The sequence below is a fragment of the Pituophis catenifer genome, unplaced genomic scaffold (genome assembly GCF_029215685.1).
Source record: "Pituophis catenifer annectens isolate HBS135680 unplaced genomic scaffold, rPitCat1.0.hap2 SCAF_8, whole genome shotgun sequence".
NCBI classification, from domain to species: domain Eukaryota; kingdom Metazoa; phylum Chordata; class Lepidosauria; order Squamata; family Colubridae; genus Pituophis; species Pituophis catenifer.
In genome coordinates, this window is record NW_027256888.1 from 51,206,070 (window position 1) to 51,225,840 (window position 19,771).

Here is a 19,771-nt window from a genome sequence, read left to right on the forward strand (position 1 = left end):
TAAACACATTATATCACAATTGCTCTCTGGAAAAGGCTCTAATTTTGGAAAGGTAAGAAAAGAAAAGATAAGTGAGTGACCAGCAGCTGGCTGGATGGATTCAATTATAGTGGCAATGAGTGCACTTTTGAAAGACCTGAACAGTTTAGAGACAGATCATCATGAACAAAATCTATCTATGTGGTTGCTAGGAGTTGTTGGCACATAATCAATAAATAATTCCTGACTGGAGAGTGGGGGAGTAAAATCTAATACTGCTCTATTATTCTTTATAATCATACCGGTGGCCTTAACAATAAGGAAATATTAATTATAATTAAGTATGTTTAAAGGGGATGTACATTCATCTAAAATCTATCCCTACACTTTTCATATTATTACAATAAAATACAGTTGTTTGTCCATAGGGAGTTCAGTTCAAAGGTCTTATATAAATGTTAAAATTATCTAATAATAAACTCCTTTGTTTAAAAAAGAAATCTTGAAAAGCCTTCAAAGAAAAGTTTGACAAAAAAGAGCTGAAGGTCACTTAAGGCATAAGTTAAATCCATACCTAGAATTATGTCATGATACAGTAATAAATATCATTTATGTGGGCATTATTGATTTTTACAAAGGAAAAAACCATTTAGGTTTTTACCAGTTTGCTACCGTCAGCAACTTTCCAAATATAATGGAGATGGTGTATGCTAGTTTTTCAAAGCTACCTTAGCAGACAAGTGCGTAAATGATTTTACAGCCATAGATCCATTACCTTGAATGCTGAAGAATATTTCCCATCTACTGAAACTAAAATTATTGTTTTCATTATATTCTGTTTTAATTAAGGTTTTCATGCCCATAAGGGCCATGGAAATATGATTTTACGCACATGTTTTCCATGGGTAATTCATATGCTGCCTTTTCTCTTACTTACTTGAAAAATTCTTATAAGTGAAGCAAAATAGGTAGCACTTCCAAAAGCAGTCAATCCATTTTGGAAATATAGAGAGCTGCAGAAAAGCAGTGACTGTCCAATATAACAATAACAATAGTATTTAAGCTTATTTATCATCCCATAGTCTTTACAGCACTCTCTGGGGCATTTATTAAGAAATAATAATTGCCCCCAGCAATCTGGGTCCTCATTTTACCGACCTTAGAAGAACAGAAAGCTGAGTTAACCTCATCAGGGTTGAAATCCAGGCTGTGGACAGTTTGCCTGCAATGCCGCACTGTAACCATTACACCACCAGGGTTCAAAATATACTGTATTTGGGAAGATTATTTTTTAAAACAGTTGATGACATCAAGCTAGTGTAAAGAGATATACCTGCCAATCATTCTATAGGGGGGAAATACTCAGGAAATAGCAGCTTTGAATAGCAGCTATTGCTTGATGATCTGAACTGGGGCTTATTTTTGGGATAGGGCTTATATTACGAGCATCCTAAAAAATCATGCTAGGGCTTATTTTCTGGTTGGGTCATATTTTAGGGGAAACAGGGTACAGGAACAGAATTTTAGCTAAAGAGACTTGATTTTTATGCGTCATAGGAGATATAACTTACCTAGATAGCTGAAAAGAAAGCAAGATTTGTCCTGAAGATAGCTGCATACATTGCGAAGTCAGAGTGGAAGAGACAAATTGCCGTCAGAAGGTCCAACACATTTTCTACAAGAACATTGGTCTGAAAAGATCTGACTTTTTAAAGTGTTATACAATTTCTGTGTAAAGACAACAGCAATGCTAGACATTTTTCTATAGGGCTGTATGGCCAAAAATGTGGACTTCACCCATAAGTATACATCTGTATATATAAATGGAGAAAGAAAGTAATAATATCAGTTACATATTATTCCTCAGAAAAAAAATTAGATATTCATATTCTGTGCTTGTATTAAGAAGGAATCTGGGAACAAAATCTGACACCAAGTATAATGATATTAATAGTGCTTAATACCACATGTCATTCAATCTTCTAGTCTACCCTATTGAAATAATAGGTATCCAGGTAATACAGTAGATGGCACGGCCCCATCATTACACAAAGTAAAATCACAGCCTGTGATAACAAAAGTTAAGGCACATCAATAGCAAATGCTTTTCATTGACTGCCCTTTAAAGCTTCTTTCTTTTCATCATAGTGAAAATGTAGATGTTATAACTGCCAGACAGCCCACACCCCTACATAATCTGGGAATAATAATTGTCTTATCCTTGACCTGAAGATATAAGTGTACTGGACTAGTACTGAACTGAATTTTCTGGCCAAGGAATTCAATAGCTACTGTATTTGGTATTAAAAGCATTGCATTACATGCATTACAACAAGCATTATTCCATATGCATTATTCAATAAACTTTATTTGATTCATTGAATAAATAAATTAAAATTTGCTGTATGATTGATAATAAATTCTAAATTCAATTCTACTGGGTGATGTTTCTTACTCTTATTTTCATCGCTGGAAAATTTCCATTGTTGAAATTTTAAGATTGCCATACAAATCCTTGAGTGTTGTTGACATATTATATATTATGAAGATTTATTTTATTTTCCTTTCTTCTCTGAGGACTGAGTGAAGTGAAGCATTAGCGATCCCTCTCAAGCCATTGAACTTTATGTCGTTCTCAGTCAACATTACAAAGATAACAAAACGTGTGTATTTATTTTCAAGTTCAGTGTTTACAGAACAAGCAAAGCATGGCTGTCATACATACAGAGGGCCCATTAGCCTCCTTGGTGAAGAGTTTTATATTTCTACATTTCCCTCTCTCTCTTGCCAGACTTACTCATTTGTCCCCATTTGCTCAGGAAAAAAAATAAATCAATTTCATCGGCTATCATTTGATTTCTTTCTTCTCTCAGTCTAAAGCTTTCCTCCTCTCACTCCTTTATTATAAGCCTGTTTCTACTGCACCATATGGCAGCTGAGAGAAGAGTAAAGCAATGATCTTGCTTTTAACAAAAGGGCTTGCAATGTCAAAGAAGCTCATGAATGCATGAGACACATTCATGTACAGAAAAGTGCCTCCAGCCTTGTCAAAGGGACTAAAGAGATTGCTGATAGACCTGACATTTCTTTAGATATTTTTTTCTTAAAGGCAGTAGCTCTGTCTTCAGCTCATCTCTCTTTTATGTATGCCTTATTTGCAGCTCCTCTCTCCTCTCCCTTCACTTCAGTCCAGTGCCAAAATTCTTTTATAACTCGTAACACGGAACACAAACTCAGTATGTGGCATAGAAGAAGTTACTGAATAATAGCGCCTTATCATCTTACCAACAGTTGCTATCATCCCTTTATTTCCAGCACCACAATAAGCAAATTTCAGTATGCCCACCTAGCAAATACCCTAACCTGCATGGTCTGCATGACTGTAATGCTGTAGATATCACAATGTAAAAATGCCATTGAAAATTGCAAAGTGCAGATGATCATCTCTGCTAATTCTTCTTAAAATAAAATGCATTCCTTTCTTCTTTGTAATCTAAGAATTAGAAGAAAAACGCTTTGTCAATCATCATGTCACTTAGAGTTTGGTATGCTGTAATTACAATTCCATTTTCAGTTGTTGTTTTTTTCTCATCATCAAGCCTATCTCTTCTCTTGCTCATACAGTCCCAAATACATGTTTACACATTTAGGTTTTGGTAATTCTATAAAATTACAGCACATGCCAACTGCAGTGTAGAGAACGCATGAGCAACTCATGGTACCCCAAGACCTATAATTTCCAACTGCAATAGCAAAAACTTTTAGAAATGATGTCTACATCGTCATTAAGATGAACTGTGTCTTCCTTTGTTTAGTCCACACCAGGGACAAATACTAGCACAGCTAAGATATTCATTAATGCCAAGTTGTCCAGGACATAATATTCCTGTTCTTCCATGTATAAATTGCTTTCCTTTAGTCTTAGGAAGGTAAGAAGGTAACTGCAAGGTATTGGAAAATTCACAGAAAGAAAATAAAAACTAGTGCTTTCTTCCTTGCCCTTCCCTGCACAATTATCCATCTGTCACAAACTCAAGCCTTTTGTAATCAGCATAACCTGGTTGGATGGCAAGGAGAGGGGTAATGCTTGGGACCTATCCCCGTGTAAAACAACTGACCTTTATAACCTTCTGAAGAATAAAAGGGATTTTGCTGCCCAGCAGGATGACTTAACTTTGTGGAAGATGGAAAGGAGTCTGAAAATCTGCAAAGCTGTGGCAAAAGTTGAGAAAGCATTTCATTAAACCTCATTTGACAGAAAGACATCCCAGCCCAGTCACAAAGGGAGGTGTATTTGGAAACATCCAGGCAGTTGAAGGAGAATTGAATTATTCTTCCAAGCACTTGGGGGGGGGGACATAGAGAAGACTTAATTGAGGTTAGATGAGGCTCGGTCCTTAGGTGTGCAAATTCCAACTTCACCGTAGAACACTTGTTCAGAAACGTTTTAGTGCTGTAATTCACCACACACTTATTTATGTGCCCTATTAACAATAAGTAACATTGCTATGCACAGTATATTTCTGAGCAACAAGAGTTTGAATTAAAACTTTCTACATTTGTGAACCAGCAAGAATGTAACTTAATGCCATGTAGATTTTCAGATATTAGACTCCTTTATTTTTTTTAGAAAAAGACAATGTTTTCAAAAATCAGAACCCTATAGCTATTTATGCAGATTCCAGTTGTTGGACAACTTTCCAACAACTGGAATCTGTAACTTTTTCCAACACTCCACAATAAATTTCCCAGTAGTATAAATCAATGAACACATGTTCAGTATCAACAGTTGCATGACTTTTTTCTCAGTGAAAATACAATGAATTAATCTATGTTCTCAATAGACTTGGAAATATTCAGAACGATTATGCCACTTAAAGATATTCTTTACGTTCAGTATTAACACAAATATTTTTTAGTGGTTGTGCAGATATTTTTCAGCACCTAGACCATAGATATACAATGTTCACAGGGTTTTATTTTATTTCCCTATCCTGTTCAATATCTAAATGAAATTGATAGGGGAATTTATTTGCAACTGCATTGATCTTTACTGAAGGGGTCCTGCTTCAACTGAAAGGGTCCTGCTTCCTTAGAATTGGACTGGTAATTTTACACTACAGTTTTAGTATTGTTTTTGCTTTGTTTTGTTTTGATCACTTTTTTTAGTTGCCATTAGTGCTTGCCAAAGTAGAAAGTAAAGCATAAATCCAGGAAATAAATACATAATACTCTTAATCTAGGGGCATGATCAGGGGTGAAATCCAGCAGGTTCTGACAGGTTCTGTAGTGGAAATTTTGAGTAGTTTGGAGAACCGGCAAAAAACACCGCTGGCTGGCCCCAGAGTGGAGTGGGAATAGAGATTTTGCAAGATTCTTCCCCCAGGAGTGGGGAGAAAATGGAGATTTTGCAGTATCCTTCCCCTGACACACCCACCAAGCCACACCATGCCCACCAAGCCACGCCCACAGAACCGGTAGTAAAAAAATTTGGATTACACCACTGGGCATGATGGACCAGACGTTAAAGATGCTGAGCTTGTCAGTTGGAAAGCTGACAGCCCGGGTTCAAGACCAGAGCACCCCACAATGGGGTGAGCTTCCATTCCTGCCCCAGGTTTTGCCCACCTAACATTTTGAAAGCATGCAAATGCAAATAGATTAACAGGTACCACTTCAGTGGGAAGGTAACAATGTTCCATGCACATTTGGCATGTAGCCATGCTGGCCACATGACCACGGAAATGTCTTCAGATAATGCTGGCTCCCTCAGCCAAGAAATGGAGATGAGCACCGTGCCCTTGAGTCAGACACAACTGGACAGGGAAATCTTTATCTTTACTTTTTACTCTTAATCTGGAACAGTAATATGCTAACTTGAACTTTAGTTGGACTTACTGCATCATCATAGTACAAGCAATATTTGAAACACCTACAATTTAGCATTAGAAAGCATTAGAAAAAAGCATTAGAAAGTATTTTTACATTCATACAGTACTTAAGTAGTAAACACTATATTTACTGAAAAAGCTCTTTTGATCATTATGTTACTTAGCATCAAATATATGGTCATTTTCTATTTTCCTGCCACATCTGAGCAATTCACTACTCTTGTTCATTTATCAATAGCTGCTTTAAAACAAGTGATATAGCTAAGTTTCTGTCCTCTGTACCAAGGCTTTGTCATATGTCACAAATTGGATTTTAGAGCTTTTGAGCTCAAAGCATGGATTTACACAGAGTTACATGTAATTAATAGAATTATCTGTTGGCAAGGTGCACTATTAACATTATTGAGAAAACCATTGAATCCACACCAGTGACACTAGTTATAATTTATAAGTTATTCTTCTCTGAGCTTTATTATTTTGATAACATGCTTACTTGAAAATTGAAAATGAAAATAGCAAATGGGATTATATATATATATATATATATATATATATATATATATATATATATATATATATATATATAAAGAGAGAGAGAGAGAGAGAGAGAGAGAGAGAGAGAGAGAGAGAGAGAGAGAGAGAGCATACAACCCATTACCAACAATCTGAAGCTGCTAGGGATTAAAGATGCTTCACAGTTTATCCCAGGAAGATAGCACACACAGGTTCCAAATGGTTCAAATATGACAAACAAAATATACACAGATTTGGTATGGGGGATTGGGGTTTTTTTGGGTGGCACTATCATCATTGTGAAATACATTTAAACTAATCATCGAAGTACAACAGAAAAAGAATCACTGCTTTTTTCTTCCATTCTATTTGATATTATCTCACTAATTTAGATAAATGTTAATTAGAATCATTTGTTTTCATGATTATTGCATTCCTAGTTGGTTTGCTTTCCCATTACTAAAATCTCCTTGCTTTCTATCCTGTTGTCTTGAAATGATTATTGTAAACGTTCTACTCTCCCTCCCACAGCTTCTCTACTGATAGATTTTTACACTGACTATAAATGGGACTTTTTAGTCTAAATACAATCCAAACTGATATGTGTTTTTCCCTCACTAAAAATATAAAACAGTTTGTGTAATGAGGCAGAGGAGAAAGAAGTGGATCAAATATGATTATGAAATTGTCAACATTGACATACTTTTTTTCTCAGAGTCAAAGAATAGAATACATATGATTGTTGTAATTTACTAGGGTGAAAACTCAATCTTCAGTTTCCATCTCCATAGCTCCTCCCTCCTTGACAGTTTATGGGAGGAAATAAGTATCTATCTAAATTTAGTTTATTTCAACCATATGTTATTCTACCATTTAAAAAGTTTTTTCCCCCTCTCTGGATATTTATAAAATTTCATCAGCAATTTCCTCTAACTTTAGCATTTGGTATGCACTTTTCCCTTGTTTACAGTTTTGCATCAATATCTCACATTCTAAAATATACAAAGATGCAAAAACCAAAAACTGTGACTTAACATTTGTTTCTTTGTACTATTTTAATTACAAATGCAAATGAATCCCGGCCTTTTTGTTTCCACTACTAACTTACTTGGTATATCAATCCAACAGAAAAAAAGCAAATAAATTATTGATTTCCAACATTTCCTGCATAATTCATTGTTTACTATTGGCCTCATTAGACTGTGGCCAGTTCCTATATCCTGCTTGTTTCTATGCTGTTGACTGGCATCCCATCATCTGCCCATCAAAATTATGTTAGATGAGATTTGAAAAGGCAACCAAAATATTAAACACAAAAATATTCAACATATTCTATTCATTGAAATCACATCTGTTTATATGACCTGGTCCTACTTTTAAAAGGAGTTGTCATCACATCTCCATTTTACCAATACTGCACTGTCTACAGGGCAACTCATTCTGAAGTTCTGAGGTTTCAAATGAATTTAATAAATAAAGCAAAAAAGCACTTTAACACACATTATGTTTTCACCAAATCTGCCTTGAAATTTAAGTGTAATCTGAGAACAACTCAAACTTTCCATTTAAACTTTTCAGTTTTTGATTATGATTTAACATTAAAGAAACAGCTTTAGGTTTCTAAAGTTATGAGTGATTTAGTTCTTTTGTTATATGCACAATATCAAAGGTAATGGGGACAAAAACATTGATCAAAAGGATCTGGCTGACTACATGTAATAAAAACTGACTCATTGGATTAAACAGAAGGATGGAAGAGGGAGAGAACAAACTAAGAATCTTCTTATGTGAAAAGGGGGTTATAGTATAATCAAATAACTAACAATATTACCTTAGGCTTTTAAACTGGTTTACAAAATCTTGCTCGGTAAGGCTTAGTTGTAATTGAGGGACCATTTGGAAGTAATCAGGTATACAATTTCTACTTTACCATCAAAATGGTGACCTTTGATTCTCTAAAATTTTGGCAACAATAACAGGTTGGAAATAACTCAATATATTGATATTAAAGAACAAGAATATGAAAAATACAAACTTTTGTAGAAACAGAATGGGTATTTCATCTATTTCAAATCTTATTACCTTAATACAGATTATATAATTTATATGTAAGCCTACATTTTCCTAAAAAGCTGTAAGCAGGAAGAAGATGAGATCTATGACTACAAGCATATGTTTACATTTAAATCAGCAATGCTAATTACAGCATAGTAAAAAGATACAAATGTGATCTGGATAATGTACAGTATACTGTCATGGTTTTGGAGAGCCAAATTTGAGGCTGGTGCCTAAAAAAGAGATTAACTTAAAAACAAGACCAAATAATAAGATAATAAGATGATATCATGGTAAACCACCAAGGTTAGCCAAAAGAAGAAAAATATATTCGGAAGTGTGACTATATTTTTTGTAGGGATGAATGCACTTCTTATCCTGTCAGAGAGCCAGCCAGTATTGATCCTAGATGATTAACTCTAGAATTGGAAGGATTATTTTAAAGGATGGGGGGAAAGTGCTCAGGAAATGAAAAATAAGGCAATAGGTACTCGTAGTTTTCTAAAGGAAAAGGCTTATGAGATGTCAGAGTTCTAAATCAAATAAATTAGCATCCTCTTTTTCCCATGTGGAACCTGAGCTAAAGTTCCAACAGAACATATGCATGTTGTAGCCATTTCCTACAAGTTCATAGTTCTGCCTTCACTGTTGCACATTTACATTGAGAAAAAGTGTGAAAATATAGGCGTTTAATATTCTTTGTTCTTTTAGATCAGGGTTTATGTCATTATAGAACAATATGTGGTATTAACTGAGCCAGATAGTTTTTCCTCTCTCAGCCAATCAGAGGAGATTCTATTATTCTTCAGATAAAATAATCTGTATGAGCAATTTCCAAGAAAGTACCACAGTATGTCATAAGAAGCTGCCAACTGGATGCTTTTGCAAAGCACAATCTGCTTGTGGCTTGCACCCAGCTGGTTGTTTAAACTAAATAATTTCCTATGTTCAGCAGAATAGGAAATTAATATGGGCAAGAAGGGCTAATATCTTGTCCATTTTGTATAGAACTAAAGAAACTATCTTCATGTATAGTTGCAACGATATGCAAGAAAGAAGAAAAAGAACAATTATGCTACTGCTCCCTCCTCCAGTTTTGTAATCTTCCTTGCATTTTCATCTTTTGAAATAGAAGTTTATACTCATGAATGTACTCTGCATGATACAGAAATCAAAGCTTGTTATAAATCAAAGGAATTTCTCGTTTGAGAAGTTTGCCCTCAATGAGAAAAAGACAAAGACATGATAGTCGGCTGATCTAATATGTTTGTTCTCGCTTTTTATTCTCATTGTCACTATATTTTAGAATTCTTCTAGCAGAACTATTGTATGCTTGCAATTACTACTGTAACCAATACATTTAGATTCTTTTGACATTGTTTTCCAATTCCCCTATCCTTTAAATTCTGCCCAAACTTTTAGATGTAGGAATTTTCAGGAACAAAATACGCAAAAGACTGAAATAAATGGGGTGATAACCCTAATTTGTTTGAGAGGGATAATTTTCCACTAAAATAGTATGCCACAGGAATTTGTTACCTTGTCCAGTCATCTTAGATACACAGTCATATCAAATTAATTGAATGTCTAGATTTAAATATCACACTAAAGCATAAATAGTGATTTACAAACCACAATGGCTGGATTCATAAACATATAATGCAAAAATGAAAGAAACCAAACGTGTCTTAAAATATGTGAACTTACATGAACTTAACCATTGTATTCAGGTTTATTTCTAAGAAATGTATAAAGAACTGTAGCCTAAGGCTGCGTGATTGTAAATTGCTACACTAATATTCATTAACATATCAAAGGATTTAATTATCTCTACCTAATATAGTAACCAGCGTGATATTGCATAGCTATTCTCAGACTAACAATAGTTTGGAAAGTTCAGATAAAATTGAGCTATAAATTTGCCAGCCAAGTTATAAATATTATGTTCTAAATTAGGAATAGAATGTTTTTTCACAAAGTAATGAAATCTAAGCCACCTCTTTCTTGCAGTTATTCTAATTCTATTCTAATCTTTTTTTTGTTTCCAATAGATTTTTAAAAACCTAAGAAACTTTCAATAGGCAATAAAACGGACAGAGTTGTCTTTGGTGCTCTTCAAACTTGGTTAAGTTTAAACCTTATAAGTTTTACATTCTATTTCATAGAAAATATTCTTTATTTGCAACAAAACAGACACACTCTGAATATTCGGAATAAGATTAGCAAAATTCAAGTGTGAGTCAACTGTCACAACCAAAAAGCCAGTGTGTTTACTGAAGCTTCCTGCTCATAGCAGTATTAATCCTTGTTCCCTTCATCAGTGATACAGAGGAAGTGGTAATTGCTTAGTAGTGCATAAAGTGGGAGTCAGTAATTATCACCTGGATGAAGTGCTAGAATTCAGCATCCTTCACCATGCTGATCATCCACAGCTATCTTCTGCACAAGACTATATCAAACCTAATATATGGTGAGCTTCCTTTTTACCCTCTCCCCATCAGGAGAAAAATCTACTTACCTTCCCTAGTGGTTTGGAAGTACACGTGCCGTGCATGCATCACATGCGGACGCAGACCCTCTGCACATGCGCAAACCCTTCTGCGCATGTGCAGACAGTAAAAAACAGGTTACTTCTTGGTTAAAACCAGGAATTAACGATGATCGGGTGGGTGGATGGAGCCTCGCACTGCTGTCGCTACCGGTTCTCCGAACCACCCGCCGCCATCGCTACTGGTTCAGTCGAACTGGTCCAAACCGGTAGCATTTCACCCCTGCTCCCCATCCATGATCACTGTTTCAGTCACTGTGCAGGTGTTATCCTCTGAGATCAGGTATTTTGTTATTGGTTGATGTTGTTGATCTGCCTACCTGCAGTAAAAGGATGTTGCTAATACCTCCTGTGGTCAGAATGCACTCAGTATCTTTCCTTCTATTAATCTATACCTTGCAGGCACAATGTAGCACAAATCTCAAGCTCAAAATTGAAGTACTCCCACATTACATTGCTGACTATTGCACAGCATTGTCACTTTTTGTGGTAATGGGTAGTCTAGTAATGCATCAAAAACCATCAACAGTTTTAGGAGGGAACACCTCTTTCTGATCCTCTCTGTCAGTTCCTGAGCTGATAACAAAGGAGACTGGGCAAAAAGCAATCATCATGATCTCACTATGCAAAGTCCTTGCCTCAGCACTGAGCCTTTCTTCAGCCTCAATTATAAGAATGTCACAGGACAGCAGTACTACTGACCCAAGAGAAAGCAGGAATGTTAAGTAAATCAAGCTTTCTTACATCCATCACTTTCCTCCTCTTTGATCAGCAGATCTTAGTCTGATGCTCCCTCCAATTTCCTCCACGTAAATGGCTAACATTTGCCAGATATAGCTTTTCTGAGAGGGAAAAAAATGTTGAATGTATCAACTAACTTCAAATGAGGGTTGGAATACTTAGCTTCTCTTTCAGACAAACAAGCAAACAAACAAAAAAGAATAATTAAATAAAAATGTTTTTATTTAGTCTCTATGTTTGTATTTATGTGTGTCCAGCAAATAGCAGTGTTATCACAACCAATGTATATATAATGCCTAATGGGAAGAATTAATTTCCCCCAAAGCAAGCAGGCCTAATTTTTGTGACGCGATTTTAATGGTGGGATAGATTTGAAAAGCAAATTTGTTTGACCTACTCCACTACTTTCCACCATACTAATTTAAATGTGGACCCGGTTTGTGGGGGCAATAAGCTGACTTTGTATAAAATATACAAAAGTATGAAGGCTATTGCTTAACGCATTGTAAGCCGCCCTGAGTCTCCGGAGAAGGGCGGCATATAAAAATAAAAAATAAAATAAAAATAAATAAAAAATAAAAAATAAAATAAATCTGAAATTGGATAAGGGGTACAACTGAACTACCATAGATTGGAGCTAAGGAGGCTTGTTCATAGCTAGAAAACCAGTTACCGTCACCAGCAAAAATAAGAACAGTGAGTCAAAGCAATTCTATTTTCATACATCCTTAACAACTGTCCAATTTTTCTCCTGTTACCTTGTTAGCAACAGTAGTCAGAACCAAACTGATGGCTTACTGTATAACACACTTTTTAAATGCATGTTGTTTTGCTCCAATAGTCCACCCATCCCAACCAGATCACACCACTCAGTCTAAACAAATAGCGGTAGATATAGTGACCAGTACCTATTATTATACTAGTAGAGTCAAGAAAATTCAAAATACAACAGTCCAATACAAGAGGAAAGATAACTTTCCATCAAACAGAACTACACAGAACCTTTAAAATAATACTACTTGAAACAGGTTCTATTTGCTTCAATTTTAAAACATAGCCATGCTTTAAAGAACGGAGTGCTCAAAACAGCCATTTTAAGCTTAAACTGATTAATATTTGAACAATTTTTTACATCCCTGCTCTTTTTTTCTCTGCTTTTCATCTGGTGAACTTTTGTACTGTAAATTATTGATGTATAGACTCAATTTACACATTGCACAAAGCCACAACGTTGTTAATTACATTTTGTTGAATAAATCACAAGTTGCTGAGTTCACATTGCCCTAGTCATAAAAATAGGGAATACGGATAGCAGGAAATGTATTTGCAATTGCTTAATTTACAAACAACCCTGAATTTGAACAAAGGTTGAACTTATTCCCATATTAGTAATACATAATGATTACATTTCAACAGGTAGTCCTCGACTTATGACTACAATTGAGCTTAAAATTTCTGAAGTTAAGTGAAACATTTCTCCTCATTTTATGACCTTTCTTGCCACAGTTGTCAAGTGAATCACTGCAGTTGATAACTTAGCAACCTGGTTGTTAAGTGAATCTGACTTCCCCATTGACTTTGCTTGTGAGAAGGTTGCAAAAGATGATGATATGACCTTGGGACAATATGAATCAGCTGCCAAGCATCTGAATTTTGATCACATGATCATGGGGATGCTGCAAAGGTCATAACTGTGAAAAATAGCCATAAGTCACATTTTTCAGTGTCATTGTAACTTTGAATGGTCATTAAATGAACTGTTGTAAATAGAGGACTACCTGTACTTATAACTATCTTTTTCCCTTTCTGACCAGTATGTGTATGGTTCTAGTTATTCCTGTTATCTCATACAAACGACTACTGATTTCTCAATCAATATGCATTCTCTAGTATCAGCATCTGCTGAGACACTTATTTTCTTAGTTTCATCATCTTCTCTACTATTATACCAATACTACCACAAGAATACCAAGGTTTCAATTCCCTTGACCTGATGGAAGACTGGAACCCTAAACACCAGCCCTAACTGCTCACATCATGGAGCAGTGCAATCATAAAAGATGCATACACTGAAGCCAGAATTTTAATTGGCCTTGAAAGTTTATTGCTTGAAAGTTTATTACTAAAGATGCAATGGTCACAGAGTTGGTTTTGCAGTCTTGTTGTCATTTGCTAAGATTCCATTTCAATTTGTTTCATCCCATGAAGCTCCACAGCCTCTAAACACCAGATTAAACTTCAATATTATCTGTGGCCCACCTGAAGTGACAATATATACTGGAATATTATCAACATACAGACAATACCTCTCCCTAAACTGACAGATGACCGCTTTATTAGATGTTAAACAGCAAAGGGGAGAGACTGACTCCTGTGGTATTCCATAATGAAGCAACCACATGCTCAACCTCTCCCCCGTGGCTATTGACTAGAATTGCCCACTTAGGTATCACCCCTACGGTGATAATGGTCCCTTGTTAATCACTTACAGGATTTTGCAGACTCCTCCAGCCATAGGGATGATAATATAATAGCAATAAGGTCTTATATCACCTCAAAAACAGAAAGTGGGAGTAACATATGAAGCACGAAGATCTTTAAGTGAGGATGGGAGAAATGACCTCAGTCAAATTATATTTCCAAGTAATTATTTTAGAAGACAAAGAAAAGAAAAATACAAGACTAAATGTCTATGGCAGATTATGCTGACTGAAAAGAAAATTTACAAGGTGATTTAAAGGACATTGGGATTACTGATATCAAAATGAATGGAAGACAAAGCATATCAATACCACATTTTTCTGGGAATGAAAATAGAGCACAGGACTATATGGAGCTGGAACATGACATCTTTCTGAATAAATGAATAGAAATAATAAAAAAAACACACACACAGAACACACAAGCACCCTGAGTATTTTCCAGTTCAAAGAAAATTTTGCCAGTAAGAAATATACTCCAGATCTGAGAGCATATTCCAGTGGATTAGCCCAATACGAGGTAAAGGAAGTTGTTTTCAGAGCATCAGATCAAGTTGTTGAAATGAGTCAAATAACCTTTTCATGAATTTATAGTACTATATGCTTGTGCATTTTCAAATATTGTTTCCATCAGCTTTGGTTGTTAGGCAATGATGAGAGATAATCAACTACTTCAGCAATACCTGGTAGGCTAAAGGTTGGATATCTTTCACTAAACTGTTAGTTCTCATCCGCTGAAACAAAGGTTAAATATATGCAATTATATTTCCTTGGATTTCCCCCCACCCATTTCCTTTTCCTTTCTGTGATGCCTTTATTGTATTCCCAAGGCACGGGTGTAGGGGAATTGGTTTCTTTTACTTACTAAAACAAGATGTGTAAAGATAGCATATTTCTTTTTCTGGCCCTCCAACCTTGATTCCAACTTCATTTTGAAGAAATGTGAGTGCAGAACCCTTTAAACTTGTATAGATCTATGAGCTGGTCTTTGAAACGCCAGCTTCTGACATCTTTCAATGTCCTTTCAATGCTGATTATTGTCTTGATGACATTTTCTTGCTATTTTATACTTAACTGCATTTTTCTTATATGATCATAACAGGCAGAGAGAAATCCCTTTATAACCTCTATTGCTTCTATTATAGCTAAGAATTTCTTAACATGGTATTCCCTTTTTAAATACATCTATAATATTTGTAGTATGTATAAGGACACTATTTTCACTTGTTTTATTTTGTAATCAATTTTACAAATGGTAACAATAGAATGTTTATATAGGTGTCTAAAATATAAACTTTACAGAAAATATTTTCACATTTAATGGTAGGGAAATTAGAAATTAGAATAGTAATGTTATGAAAGTTACAGGTCAGCAAAATGTTATATTCAATAAAAAGATATTGAAAATAAACTGCCAGTATCATACTAAATTTATACAAGTTGTAAGATCTTCACACCTGTAATACCGTCATTCTCTTCTCATCTTATAAAAATAATATTTTAATTATGAAAAAGTACAGTCAGTCCCACTACATTGTGTTTGTGGGAGGGAGAAGTTGCCTTTTTCAAGAGGCAACTGGCCTTTCTGGTTTTTGTTTGAAGATGTTTTGCTTCTCATCCAAGAAGCTTCTTCAGTTCTGAGAAGGTTCTTGGATGTGAAGCGCAACCTCTTGAAAAAGCCTCTTGAAAAAGACCTCTGCAATTGCCTCATAGTGTTTTGCAATCCTCCCTAAGTGGCTTACAATGTTAGCATATTGCCACCAACAATATGGGTTCTTATTTTACTGACCTCGGAAGGATGGAAAGCTGAGTCAACCTTGAGCTACTCAGAATTGAACTCCTGGAATGAGCAGTGAGTTAGCCTGCAGTACTGCATTCTAACAATTTTACCACTGTGGGTCATGAAATGAAATGAAATGAATAAAATAAAATAAAATAAAATAAAATAAAATAAAATAAAATAAAATAAAATAAAATAAAATAAAATAAAATAAAATAAAAGCAAGTAAGAGAGATAATAGTCAGGTTTAGACAACTCAATAGTCTCAGTAAGAGAGATAATAGATTTAGGCAACCCAGTAGTTGTGTGGTGAATAGTATTATATCATGAGAATTACAAGATATATGATGGTCATTTAGTTGCCAATCTCATTTGGGATTGATAAAATGAATTATGAATGAATGAATGAATGAATAAAATGCTTCCCTCCTCTCACAAAGACTTATCATCTGTTATCACATAGTCACCTGAGTAGTTGAGTCCTGAAAACTAGACAGAGAGGGGGACTGCATATGCAGCCTCTATTCACCCCTACTCTCTTTTCTACTCCTACACATTCAATTGGAATCTGAAAGTGATTGTAAATGCATTGTTTTGAATACTAATATAGTTCTCTGCTTGATCATGAACACCTAATGTACAAGTTAATGGATCGTGTGAATGCCTGTTCTCATGTTCAAACCAAATTAGGACTGTCTTTGGGATCCCAACTAATCACATGAATATTAGAGAGAATAATAGGTGGGACTCGGACACTTGTCGGTTCTCTACCAAATTTCACACCTTTGTGTATTTAAGCAACTGCATGAAGACTAATGAATCTGAATATCAGTATCAGCTTTCCTCTGATAGTAAATTTATTCAATTTTTTGAGACCAACAGAAACACATAATTATATGCTGTGAAGTAATGTATCTTGGTTTTATCATTATTTGTTCTACTACCGGTATTAATTAATATTTAAAGAAATAGAAAGTCAAGCATTTATCTCTAATCACCTTCAGAGTGTAAGCAGGTTCATTTAATATTATATTTTCTGATACATTAGAAATGCCATTTATGAATGCAGTTAAAGTTTCTTCAAGGGCTAAGTGGTTCAGGACATTCTTATTATGATGGATCTCAGGTGTATCGTTTTGCTTCTTTTTCTTTTTAATTGCTCGGCAATTGTCCTTTGCTCAACAAGTATCAGGAAAGATAACTATGACAGCATATATTGTTCCACAGTGTATAGTTAATGAGCAATGGATCCACTTTGCATACCTATTTTAAAAACTAATGATAGACTTTAAATCATGGCAGTGAAATCTGCTTGCATTTGCTGAAAATAACATAAAAGAGCATTTGGATAGTGCTTTTAAAAGAACAGCACAGTAGCTTTTGTTTTAGAAAGACAATGAGCAACTATATGAAGCAAAGAATTATGGGTAGTGAAATCTGTCAGAATAAAGCATCAGTCATAAACACAGTTGCTCACAAAACTCTAATTTGCAAACCTAGTGAGAGATTTGATTTTGAAAAATCCATTAAGAATTGGGTGGGAGTAAGAGTTGTTCTACAGAGGAATTATTGAGTCTGTCATCTGCACCTCTATAACTGTCTGGTTTGGTTCTGCAACCCAACAAGACAGACACAGACTTCAGAGGATAAATAGAACTGCAGAAAAAACAATTGCTACCAACCTGCCTTCCATTGAGGACCTGTATACTGCACGAGTCAAAAAGAGGGCTGTGAAAATATTTACAGACCCTTCACATCCTGGACATAAACTGTTTCAACTCCTACCCTCAAAACGACGCTATAGAGCACTGCACACCAGAACAACTAGACACAAGAACAGTTTTTTCCCGAATGCCATCACTCTGCTAAACAAATAATTTCCTCAACCCTGTCAAACTAGTTACTAAGTCTACATTACTATTAATCTTCTCACCGTTTCTATTTATTGAATTTGTATACCACCCTACTCCCGAAGGACTCAGGGCGGTGAACAGCCATAAAAATAAAACATGGAAGTACAAAATTTAAAATAGAGATAAAACAAATTAAATAAATTTGGCTGAACCATATTTAAAACCCCAATAATTTAAAACCAAATTTAAAATTCCCATTTAAAAGCGGAGAAGTTTAGGTCAGGCCGGCTTGCTGGAATAGGAACGTCTTAAGCGTGCGACGGAAGGTACGCAGATCCGGAATCCTCCGTATCTCGGGGGGGAGCTCATTCCAATAGTAGGTGCCCCCACAGAGAAGGCTCTCCCCCTGGGGGCCGCCAGTCGACATTGTTTGGCCGACAGCACCCGGAGGAGCCCCTCTCTATGGGAGCGTACTGGTCGGTGGGAGGCTATTGGTGGTAGCAGGCGGTCCCGTTTCTATCACCCATCTCCTCCCACTTATGACTGTATGACTGTAACCTTGTTGCTGGTATCCTTAAGATTTATATTGACTGTTTCCCAATATGATTTGATTCCTTATTTGTTCGATATGACTATCATTAAGTGTTGTACTTTATGATTCTTGACGAATGTATCTTTTCTTTTATGTACACTGAGAGCGTATGCACCAAAGACAAATTCCTTGTGTGTCCAATCACACTTGCCAATTGGCACTTGCCTTGCCAATAAAGAATTCTATTCTGTTCTATTCTATTCTATTCTATTGGTATGACATCTAAATGTTATACAGAAGTTCTCATCCTTATGCTAATCATTGCTTGGGCAAACAGTGGACTTAGGGAACATGGAAATAGCAGAATCAATTCTAGATTCATTTTAGTATAGACACTGTGAGATGTTTCTTAGCTCGGACTTGAGCTACAAGTCTGCCATGAGGTTATGGGAATAATCTTGTGTAAATTATTTGTTTTCACCATATTCAACTGTACAAAAAATAATGGTAATAACAATTATTCCATCCTATCCCACCCTATTAAAAGTTTATCTTGAATTCTTTAAAAGGATATTGGTGTAAGATGAATTATTATAAAAAATAAACAATATTTACATAATTTTTCTCTCTGAACATTGTTTCCTAGACCTCAAATTTAGTATTATATCTCACAAGCCAGTGTGAGAAACTGTGATTTTAATATATACTTTTTCAAGCTAAGAAAAATTCAATTTATTACATAAAATAGATGATTGTATCTTATTGATATAAAGAATAACAATTGTATATGACCTTTGTTCTCTTATATTTCTAACCATATTGCCAAGATTTATTTTGAAAGATCAGAATAGTGCTTATGGAAATGTGCTTATGGAAATGAAAGTTGGATTTTGAAAAAGCAAGAGAGAAAGAGTATTGACACCTTTAAACTATGACATTTAGGCTAAGACACCTAAGAAATTAGCCAAAAACCAAACAAATAGATCACTAAATAATTTAATCCTAAAATATAATTTGAGGGACAAATGATCTGGTTCAAATTATCCTACTTTAGACATATTTTATTAAGACCATGCTCTCTGGAAAAGGTTCTAATGCTGGGAAAGGTACAAGGCAAGCAAAGAAGATTATGACCAGAAGCAAAGTGGATGGATTCAGTTACAGTAGCAATGAGTGCATATTGGAAAACCAAAAGGACCAGAATAGGAACACAATGTCATGGAGAAGAACTATTTATATGGTTGCTAAGAATTAACACATGATTTGATAATGCATATGTAATCAATCAATTAATCAGTCAATCAATCAATTAATCAATAGTTTATTTAATATGTAGCACAAACAAAATACCCCCAGAAATTATAATTGAAGTATATTTAAATACCGTATTTTCCAGCGT